The sequence below is a fragment of the Trachurus japonicus genome, chromosome 8 (genome assembly GCF_045865225.1).
Source record: "Trachurus japonicus isolate A0001 chromosome 8, Traja_1.0".
NCBI classification, from domain to species: Eukaryota; Metazoa; Chordata; class Actinopteri; order Carangiformes; family Carangidae; genus Trachurus; species Trachurus japonicus.
The window spans coordinates 27118073-27129443 of NC_140914.1; the positions used below are offsets into that span (position 1 = coordinate 27118073).

Below are 11371 nucleotides of genomic sequence, written 5' to 3' on the forward strand. Positions count from 1 at the left end.
GGAAAGCCCCGTCACTACACCAACTTGCTTTTATTGCCTTTTTTAGGTGAGCACAGTCGAGAGAGACACAGGAAATGGGGAGGCAGAGAGGGGGAATTCGGGATTCTTCGAGTTATTGTTAAGTTTCAATTCTCCAGAAATGATTCTTGTTGTTGCTGACATGTTTCCCTCATAACACTGTCATTAAAACTTCAAAACACATTCCCACAGTAAACCTGTTCTGCATGGTTAGATACCTATATAACATCTCCTTGAGCTCAGTCTCATCTCAGGCACATCTCATCACCCCCAGAGCGGACATGGAACCTTGTGAGTACAACTATTATTTTTTGGACTGTTCCCTCATATTCATTATTAATTCAGTTGGTGAAGATGATAACTTTTAATTCTCTGTGGGGTAGGTTCATTTATATCAACACCATTCCGATGCAAGATTATTCAATGTGCTTCAGCAGAAAAAGATTAGAGATAAGTCATTAAGATGAGATTCAAATTGCATTTTGTAAATCATATGTTTTTAAAGTCTGACCTTTGAGCAGTGATGTAAGGACCTTTGATGGTGTCAGTGAGGACTCTGGCTGCAGCACTGTGGATGAGCTGTGGCTGTCTGGTTTAGTTATGTTACAACAATTGTAACAGTTGTAATCTGAAATGAACATCAATGCATGGATATATATTTTGTTGTTAATCAAGTCTGTGTATGCTCTTTTAAATGTGACGGATGATTTTTACCTTTGTGAATTGATATTTTAGAGTTAGAGAGAGAACTGACGTCAGTGGAACAAAAGCTTTACACGTCTGGACAAATAGAGGGTATGCGTTTACGTCACGTTGCCCTCGGCAACGCCCCGTTCGATCGGACTGAGTGGCAAAACAAACCTCCCTCACCGTGCTGGCGGATAGCGGTAGACTCATAAACTGGATAAAATATCTTATATCAAAACAAATTGATGTCAAAAGGAATCAACAACCAGCTCCCCAAAACCGTCTGCTCCACGGACACTGACAATCCTGTAACACACAGTGTGACTGCGGCACCTGCAGAGTGACTGACAGGCTCACTGTTACTGTGCAGAGGGACCAGATTACAGCTGTTACTGTCGTCCTGACTGACTCCCGACACTAAAACACGAGCTGCTTTTATTCTGAAAAACTCTGACCAGTCAAACTGTAGGATGTGTTAGAGGACTAATTTATCTGTCTAAACATCAGAACTACGACACCTGAAACTGTAAACACAGCTGATGGATCGAAAAAAATGTCCGCTCCAGTGAATTTACTTTCCGTCATTGAGAACAGGTTCTTGAATGTAACTCGGTCAAAGTGAGACGTATCCTCTAGATGTTTAGCAGCTCTGTTAGGTCATGCTGCTTTACATGCTGGCAAAGCTAGACATGTCAGACTTGTGTGGGCTCGGAGAAAATCGCTTTGTTACTTGCTCGTTTTTAAACTTTGTCGTCGGCTCTGCCACTCGTCTTTTTGCCGCTCAGTGGACGTTCCACAGCGACTTCCGAGTACCGTGACGTCATGTGCATACCTTCTCAAATGCTCAAATTTTGTGTAATAGCCTACCTTTAATGTGCCTTGTGTATTTGAATACGGTTTTGTTTTGTTGTTTGCACCTTGGGGTTAGAGAGAAACAAAGTTGTGATCCTCTGTAATTGACAATGAAGCTGACTTTGATTTTTCTTTTAATTAAATATTTTTTATGTAATCTCACTGCAGTTTTTCTTTTATCACTGCTTTGCACTGGAGGAAAGCTGATATGGGAAATACTGAGGGCACTGTGGAATCTTTTTTGGAATTTTAGGGAAGACATCTGTGAGTATAATTTACAACTTTGTTCCTTCATATTCATCAACAAAAGTATTTACTCAGGGTAAAACTATTTTTGTTGTCTTCTGTGTTTATTCAACAGGTAAGACTGTTGTTGTAGGTGCAGGTAAGACTCTGATCTGAATCTCCACATTTTAAATAGGGCAGGAAAATTTTTGGAAACATAATAATAATAATATAATAAAAACATTGTTGTGAGAGATTACCTTGGTCGACATAAGGGAACAAAACAAACAAACAAACAAACAAAATCACAATCAACATTCACATTTTTTTAAACATCAACCAATATGTTTGCATTATTATTATTTTTTCATTCTCTTCAGCACTGAATATACAAATAAATATTTAGGCTATAATACCTAACTAAAGGTTGCACTTTTCATCAGACAGTAACAAGTTCTTCTGATGTGTTTTGTCCAGGAGGTGTTCTGTCTGTCACTTTGGGTCCTCCTGTTCTGGCTCTGCTTGGTTTTGCGCAAGGTGGAATACTAGCTGGTTCCCTTGCTGCCAAAATAATGTCAATTGCTGCGACGGCTAATGGAGGAGGCGTTGTGGCAGGAAGTCTGGTGTCATTCTTGCAGTCAATTGGTAATTTTTAAATATTTCCTTATTCAAAAAAATCTTTTTCATTTATTGGTAAAATGGGACATGGTGTTTATTTTCTTTTCCACTATTTAATGTTTATTAAAATGTTTGATTTAGACCCTACAAAGACTGCTGCCACCTGTGCCATAGACAGTTAACTCTGTGTTTGGGCATTACTATATAAACGCTCAATGAGAATTCAGTCACTAGTGTGTAATATGTGCTGCCAATTACATTGGAGGAAAATGTTTTCTCAATGTGGCCATAATGAGAAGTTCTCATATTGGGGCCACATTTTTTCACAGACTTCAAGAATAAAGTCGTAAATTTACAAGAATAAAGTCATAATATTTTAACTTGCTGTTTTAGAGGAGGAAAGTTGTTAACCGACGACGGTACCAGTATCGACACGGACTCACAACGGCAACAAATTTGCGTAGGCTACTGTGCTTCTCTGGGAATGAGGTGGCAGACAGTTGCTCTTCTCAACCATACTACAAGTACCACAAATCCTACATACTGGGGCTTGGCACATCATCATCAGTTTTTTTTTTTTTTTAACTAAAAAAGGTTCTAGGTGCTACAGTGTACAAATACTATGAAAGTGTTAAAGCCCTCAAGTATTCAGAGGCCGTCCTGACCTCTGAAATAATGTGATGTCACAACAAAACAAAACAGTTACGTTCCCAGCTCAGTCTAGACCCACTGTCCAACCTTGTGGGACCTGGTTTCATAGAACTCCATCATGCTCTTGTGGCAGTGGAGGAGTAGACTGCTCCTTCAAGAAGCAGTCAGAGGAGAGGCTCTGATTGGCTGACAGAGCTTTTAGAGCTCTGGGGAGAATCTTGAGAGATGGAATGTAAAACTACACCAAAACCATCTCAATGCATCTAAGTAATTTATCGACACAGTGACACCAAAAGTACAAACTACTAAGAACCATTTAACTGGATATGGAAAAGTCTCTCTTTTCGGCTGAAGTCTCTGTATGACCTACAACAGCAAATGAGGCCATTGATGGGAGGATAAGCTATTTTTTGATAGTGTAACTGTATACCTTTCAGGAAGCAGTGGTCGGGCCGAACTACCAGACGAAACGATTTACGGCACTCACACCGAAAATGGCATGCGCAAGCAAGATAGGCGTCCTTACGATAATACGCGCTAGAGCTCATGGGAAATGCAGTCTGGCAAAACACTTCTGGTTTTGTCGACAGGAGTTGCCAAAATCAACACAAAATTAAACTTCTCTGTAGATGCTTAAAAATAAAACACAGAAGTAAAATATGAAGTCTCTTTAGGTTTGAAAAAAAGTTTGACATGAAATAAGGCAAGGAGTATCATGAAGCTGATTGTTTAGTTGCAGATACGTAATGTAATGCAATGCATTGTAATCTCTCTGCAGGTGCAGGCGGTAGTGCTGGAGCTGTTGCCAAGGCCGGAGGAGCAGTGGGATGGATGATATCATCCATTTGTAACATAAATGCAACAACAACATGAAGAGTAGCAGCATGGATATTCACCGGGATTTCTCTTCACCTAATGAATCAACCTCAAATCATCTATTCTGTGCTGTCAGTCTGAATAACCCAACATACATTTTGCTTTCCTGTGTGTGAAGAATCAAGTATACTACTATAATAAGGACATGGTACAACCAGAAATGATTGACTGAAAATTCTGCCTATTTTCATCTTGTCTCTAATTATCAGTCTTGAAACTCTTTGAGATGTGTTCATCTCAACATACTGTCCAGTTCAAAAACAAAAATAAAAGGCAGACAAACTACTCCATTGTTGTTGCTCTTATCCTTTGAATGTAACAACTATTATCAACACCTTCACTCAACTGGTGTTGCTGGATGACGAATACAAAACATGATGTATTCTACAAACATAGAACATAATCAATCACACAACACTATAAAGTTAGGGACACTTGATTTATAAATCTGTTCCCAATACTATTCTATACCCTATAAGATGCCTGTATGAACACAGCTTCAGTTGCTAACCCTAACCCTAATTTTAAGGGTTCTAATTTCGTAGACCAGGCGCAAGCGAGGCACAGCGCAGGTAAAGGTAACAAGTAATGAACCTACTCCTAGAACTATAGGGATTATGGCAATGGGCCAATTTGCCAAAATGTTGAACTATCCCTTTAAACTGCACGTGTTGACAGATTGCCACTCAGTCCGAGGGGTCACTCTCATCCCTGTGGATGAACAGAGACCGTGGGTGGTTGTGATGGGATATTTCTCATGGTCCACACATCACATTATGTCCCTCAGGGGTAAGTGGTGGGAGCTGGGGAGCTTCTAGACTACAGTAGAGGTTTGGTCGCCCTTCACACTGATTTCACTGGTTTAACTAGACCAACAATTGAAACTTAAAAAGCTGAGATGAGGATTTCATGTCACTCAAGGTTTGCCCTTCCTCCTGTCTGCTCTGCCTCTTAGACCTGCTCCTCACCAACAGAGTGTAGGATGCAAAAGTAGATTATAAATCACTGCTGCCATTTGCTGCTAGGTGGTTTATTCATTGTAATTGTGATAACATAGGTTTCCTTTCTATTCATACAGAAAATGTTATTAATTCATATGAAAAAAATTCCTCAGAAATATTTTGTGATGATTAGCCTCGGACATATACTCAGTTTCATGGACACAAACTGTTAATCGAGCGCTTCTGTATGACCGGGGGAAACAGTTCCATAGGCTACTTGAAGGCCTACCACACTAACCTTTACCTGTCTGCTGACCCCACCAAGGTGCGAGAAGCTTTGGAGGAAGGTCAGTATAAAGCAGGGGCACCTGCAGAAATTTTTCATAGGGGTGGCCAAGTGGGGCCACTTAAAATCTTGGGGTGGCACACCAAAACTAAAAAGCAATAATTTCAGGATTTATTATTATTATTATTATTATTATTATTATTATTATTATTATTATTTACACACACCCCATTCAGCTTGATATGTAACGTGAGGTCAAAATCCAGCCTCTTTTGTCTCACATTTGAGACATTTGGTGAAAACAGGATGATAGACAACTTTTTTTTTTTTCAAGCATGTGTTTATTAGTTTTGTTTGCAATTTACAGTCAATCAAACAGGACATTCTTACAAGCAAGAAACAAAGCAAACTTTTTCTCCCTATTCTCCCTCCCTTCCCTTCTTCCCCTTACTAAATAATTAAAACATTAAACCTACAAAAACAAAATGAAAATAAAGCAAAAAGGGTGGAATAATAATAATAAATAAGTAAATAAATAAATAAAAGTAGACAAATACTGATAACAGTTATATGATGAATTTCAAAGGTGTTTCTCAGGACATTGTATCACACAATCTACTCCCTCAGAGCCTCCTCCTGTTGAAGCAAATTACCAACATTAACATCATGTCTTAAAAAACGTATAAAAGGACTCCAGATGTTATCAAAAACATGATGTTTCCGTTTAATAATGTACGTTATCTTTTCCAATGCCATGTTTGATGCCATTTCTTTAATCCATCTTCCAATTCTTGGTGCATCAACGTTTTTCCAATTAAGGGAAATTATACGTTTAGCTTGTAATATACACATATCTACTAATCTAGATTCTTTACTTTGTAAATATGGGATAGTTGGATATATGCCCAGAAGGAAAAGCTTAGGATCCAGTGGTAACTTCTTAGTTAATATTTTATCGATCATGTTAATAATATCTTGCCAGAAGGATTTCACTTTTACACATTCCCATATACAGTGGTACAACGTCCCTCTTGCTTCATTAGGCTACACTTAACACATGTATCAGGGATGTTACTGTTAAACATGTGTAATTTGACTGGTGTTATGTATGTACGCATCAGCCATTTATATTGAATAAGTTTCAGATTACTATTAATTGTTTGTTTCTGAGCTTTCTTGCATGCCTCTTTCCAGTCTTGTAGTGATATTTCATCACCTATATCATCCATCCACAATCTCAATTTATGTTTTGAAGATTCATCAGACCCGGAAATGAATAAATCGTACAGGGATGAAATTAAACCTTTATCATAGCAATGTCCTATAATTGCTTTCTCTAAAGAAGTAATAGGTATGTCCAATGAATGATTTTGAGAGGACGATATGAAATTCCTAATTTGAAGGTAAAGAAATGTGTTTTGGGGATGTTAAATTTGGTTGATATTTCTGAAAAGGACATAAATATATCATCTTTTCTGTACAGATCTTGTATTTTCCTTAATCCCTTTTCAGCCCATATTCGAAATCCTGGATCGTTACTCCCTGGTTTGAAATGGCCATTACCCCAAATAGGACTAAAACGTGACCAAGACGGATTGATGTTCAAATATTTACAAGTATCAAACCAAATATCAATCATATTTAATACAATAGGGTTGTCTGTATTTTTCCTCAGACTTTTCCGATCCGCTGAATACAAAAATAAATTCAGTGGTAAGCTAGGTCTCACCGAGCAGGATTCCAAGTCTACCCAAGCAGGGGTATTTCCAGAAGAGAAGTAAAACATAATGGAACGTAGTTGAGTTGCCCAGTAGTACCACTGGGTGTTGGGAGACGTAAGGCCTCCTCGATCATATGGTAGATATATTAAAGATAAACGTAATCTTGGACGTTTATTTTGCCAAATAAAGTTGGTAAACGATTTTCTAATTCTAGTAAACAAGGAAGAGGGAGGGGGCAGAGGAATATTTTGAAATAAATAAAGGAATTTAGGCAGAATGTTCATTTTTAGGATATTTATCCTGCCAATCATTGAAATTGGTAATGATGTCCAGCGCTCTAAAGATGAAGTTGTAATTTCCTGCAGTGATTCATAGTTCATTTGAGAAATTTTGTTTACCTCAGGAAGGATTTTTATACCCAAATAAGTGAAATTATCTGTGGAGTTAAAAGGAGAGACATGAACATTATCATTTACCCTATCTGATTCATTAAGTAACATTATAGAAGATTTTGAGTAATGTATTTTGTATCCAGATATTTTCCCAAAGTTATCAATAAGACCTACAAGCGCTGGAATGGAACTATTCAAATTGTTAAGGAACAAAATAACGTTGTCAGCAAAAAGTGCTATGTTATGTTCCACCTGACCCTCCAAAATTCCATAAATATCTGTTCGCGTCCTAATTGCTATGGCAAGTGGTTCTATTGCAAGAATAAACAGTAATGGGGATAGAGGGCTTCCCTGTGGGCAGCTTCTAGAAATATTCAAGGGTTTAGAGACCACATTATTAGTTAAGACTTCTGCAGTGAGTTCTGTACAAAGCAACGTGACCCATTTGCAAAATCTATCTCCAAATCCAAAGCGAGTAAGCACTTCGAACAGATAAGGCCATTCGACCCGGTCGAAGGCCTTCTCCGCGTCAAGTGAAAGCAAGGCTGTGTTCTTCGCCGCTCTTTGGCTATGTAGAATATTCAGTACCCGCCTGACATTGTGAAACCCTTGTCTGCCTTGGATAAATCCATTTTGATCTCCTCCCACCAGCCTCGGAAGCTGGCCTTCTAATCTTTTTGCAAGAATTTTGCATAGTATTTTTGTATCTGAATTTAGGAGGCTAATTGGCCGCATATTTTCACAATTTGTATTTGGTTTTCCGGGTTTGGGGAGCAATGTAATTAGGGCAACCCTCATGGATGTGGGGAGGAGACCATTCCCGAAGGATTCCTGAAACATCTCCAATAAGGGTGTCAGTAATTTGGACTGAAATGTTTAGATCTATGGGAATACCGTCCAGGCCTGCGTCTTTTCCAGCCAGCATTGAGCCTATTGCATCTGCTATCTCCTGTTTTGTTATTACTTGATCTAATGTTTTGCTCTCCTCTTCAGAAAGTTTGGGGATATTAAGGTCATTCAAAAATTTTGTCTGCTCATCCAAGTCGGAAGAGCATTCAGAGCTATACAGTCTCTCATAGAAGACCCTGAAAGTCTCACTAATTTCTTCAGGATTCACAATATTTTTTCCATTTGGAGCTTCTATATAATTAATTGACCTTTCTGTTTGTTGTTGTTTAATGCGCCATGCTAATATCTTCCCAGATTTTTCCCCTTGTTCATAGTACGATTGTTTGAGTTTCAATAAGTTGGCAGCTACTTTGTTAGCTGATAATTCATTATACTGAGATCTGAGAGCCAGAAGTTCTGCATGCTTTTCTGGTGAGCTAGACTTATTTTGATAGAGTTCAGTTTAAAGTTTTTTAATTTTCTCTTCTAGCGTCCTCATTTCAAGTTGTGCTCTCTTTTTTTTTGAACTTGTGAAACGGATAATCTGACCCCTAATGAAGGCTTTGAATGCCTCCCACCTAATACTAGCCGAAGTTTCAGAAGTGTTACATTCAAAATACAGGTCAATTTGTTTCGCTATGAAATCTACAAATACAGGGTCCATAAGCCACTCTGGTTGGAAGCACCATTTAGGGGGGTCTCTTACAAGCTTGACATCTTCATATATCAAAGATACTGCTGCATGATCAGATAGAACTATGCTGCTATATTGGCATTCTTTAATTTTGGAAACAAGTAGTGCTGAGACTAGGAAAAAATCTATTCGTGAATGAGTTTTATGGGTGCTAGAATAGCAGGAGTACTCCACCGCATCTGGTTTTCCATATCTCCATATATCCAATAAATTTAACTCTTTCATAAAATGATGTATTATCTTCCCTGACCTGGTATGAGTGTTATCAAAGCCTGAAGATCTATCTATTGACGGCTCTAGTGTGCAGTTGAAGTCTCCAGCAACTATTTGGGCCGAATTCCGATTCTCCCCTTAGCCCTAGCCCTTGGCCCTAACCCTTCGTTTTGCGCGTTCACGTGAAGTGGTAGGGGTGTCCCAATTCTGGTTCAGACGAGGGTTAGGGGGAAGTGGTAGGGCTATCTCGCCCTCGAAACGGAGATTTTTCAGGGGCACACTACGGACCGAGGGCTATGGCAAGTTTCCCAGAATGCATCTTGCGGCAACTGGCAGCTGATTTATTTCTCACTGTAGCACTGTTATTACGTCATTTTGTTAAGTTTTAATATTTTTTCATGCGAGAAAGTAGCTGTTTAGATCCCCAATGTGCGGTCGGTTTATCCAAATGAGGCTGTTTAGACGTTTGCTCCGATGTTTTTCGGAGAAGTGAAGCTCCACGGTGGAGCCTCCACCTGTGGAGCAGATCAGCGGCTCGTCACGGAGACACCACCCAGTCCGGAGAGCTTGTCAGCCGGCCAACCTCCCGACCTCGTCCCGGTAGAAAAGATGGACGCTAATTAACTTACCCGCAGGTTTTTAAAGGTTTACCGCCGCGTAGTTACATTCTTTTTAGTAGATAAATGCTGGTCTCATTGATGAAATGTAACAATTGTCGCATTAATTTGTTTGAATTAAAAGTGAAGCTTCATGTGTTTTGGACACAGAAGCAGCAATGGGGGATCTGTAGCCTATAGCCTACAGAAATCACCACATTTACATCAATAAATAAATGTTTTACAATGAACCGATCATTCTTCATTAAATTTTATTTTATTTTATTAAGTTAACGTGGTTCTGAATAGAGGATTTGTGGCAAAAGCTCGTCACGTCTGCTTATATGAAAGCCAGCAGAGACGACTGATGACGCATGTGATTGTTGAAGTGGTGTCCCAATTCGTAGGGGTTGACTTTCAACCCTACTCCTTGTAGCTCCGTTTCAAGGGCAAGGGTTAAGGGCTAGGGGTAGGGCTAGGGGTAGGGGTAGGGATGAAAAATAGAATCGGAATTGGGCCTTGGTGTCCAGAGAGATTTGAAATAGTCAGAAATAAATTATTATAGAATTTGGGATCATCTTCGTTTGGTCCATAAACATTTATCAGATTTATATTTTCATATACAAAGTACCTTGGACCATGATGTATCTGCCAGCAGGATCCGCTATAACATTATGAATTTGGAAGGGGACTGACTTATGGATTAATATCATGACTCCTCTAGCATGAGTAGTATAAGGAGCAGAGAACACTTGACCCTGCCACCTTTTTTTTTTTATCTTAGAGGTATCCCCACTTAGCAGATGAGTTTCTTGCAAAAAGATTATTTTTGATTGTAAAAATTTTATCCTGCTCATTACTTGCTTTATCTTTGCAATTTTATTCAAACCTCTACAGTTCCATGAGGTGATTTTTAATTTAAAACTATTCGCCATGAGTTATTAGGTTTGTATTGATAATGCATTTGAGAAAACACCATCAGAGGAAACATACTGAAACAGAAGACAATGAAAGAAAAGAGAAAAAAAAAGAAAAAAGAAAAAGAAAAGGACTCCCTCGGAGTTTTCGTCTCCTTGTTGAGGCTTTTGTTTGTCTTTTTTCTTGTCCTTTCGTGGCATTTTTGCGTCCAAGTGCTCTGATATTCGTGTTGCTGAAGTTTAAGTCAGGTTCTGGTTAGTTTTGCAGGATTTATTACAAGCTAGCAGCAGAGCTCAAAAAATCGTGACTACCTAGCACCTCACCATAACCGGAAGTCTACAGGGGGCTTTAAGAGGAAAACTAATGATAGAACTTTAGAACACATTAATCTAAAAACGCATGAGATGTTTGATACTACAGTGTGATCTACATTTTAAGACTGGGGACAAAATAGACAGTACTTAAGACATGGTTCAAGGACCAAAACTAATCACATCATGTAATGTATACTGTGCCTACTTAAATGGTAATCTGTTAATATGATGCAGTATTGAATAATCAAAGGTAAGGCATTAATTTTTATAGGATCATTCAATATTTAATTGAGCCAGCTGTTTTACTGGCAGCTGTCCCAAAATGGCAAAAAGCAGCCCTCTATTAACTGTGATCAATGTGTCACTTGACTACTAGTAAACAAGAAAAAAATAGGGTTTCGGTTTAGGAAATCCTTTTTTTCCTCGTTTACTCGTATCTACGCACCCGTCTACTGAAGATTTTATTAGGTGTGGATCAGCC

General features: G+C 38.7%; 1 long non-coding RNA gene across 1 annotated transcript; it reads left to right on the top strand.

Moving 5' to 3' along the window:
- The first annotated feature begins 1725 nt into the window (after window positions 1-1725).
- On the top strand, window positions 1726-4161 carry LOC146983465 (uncharacterized). The gene is made up of 4 exons (XR_015036360.1): window positions 1726-1821; window positions 1919-1942; window positions 2260-2427; window positions 3830-4161. It is a non-coding gene; the product is annotated as an uncharacterized LOC146983465 (long non-coding RNA).
- Window positions 4162-11371: the final 7210 nt, after the last annotated feature.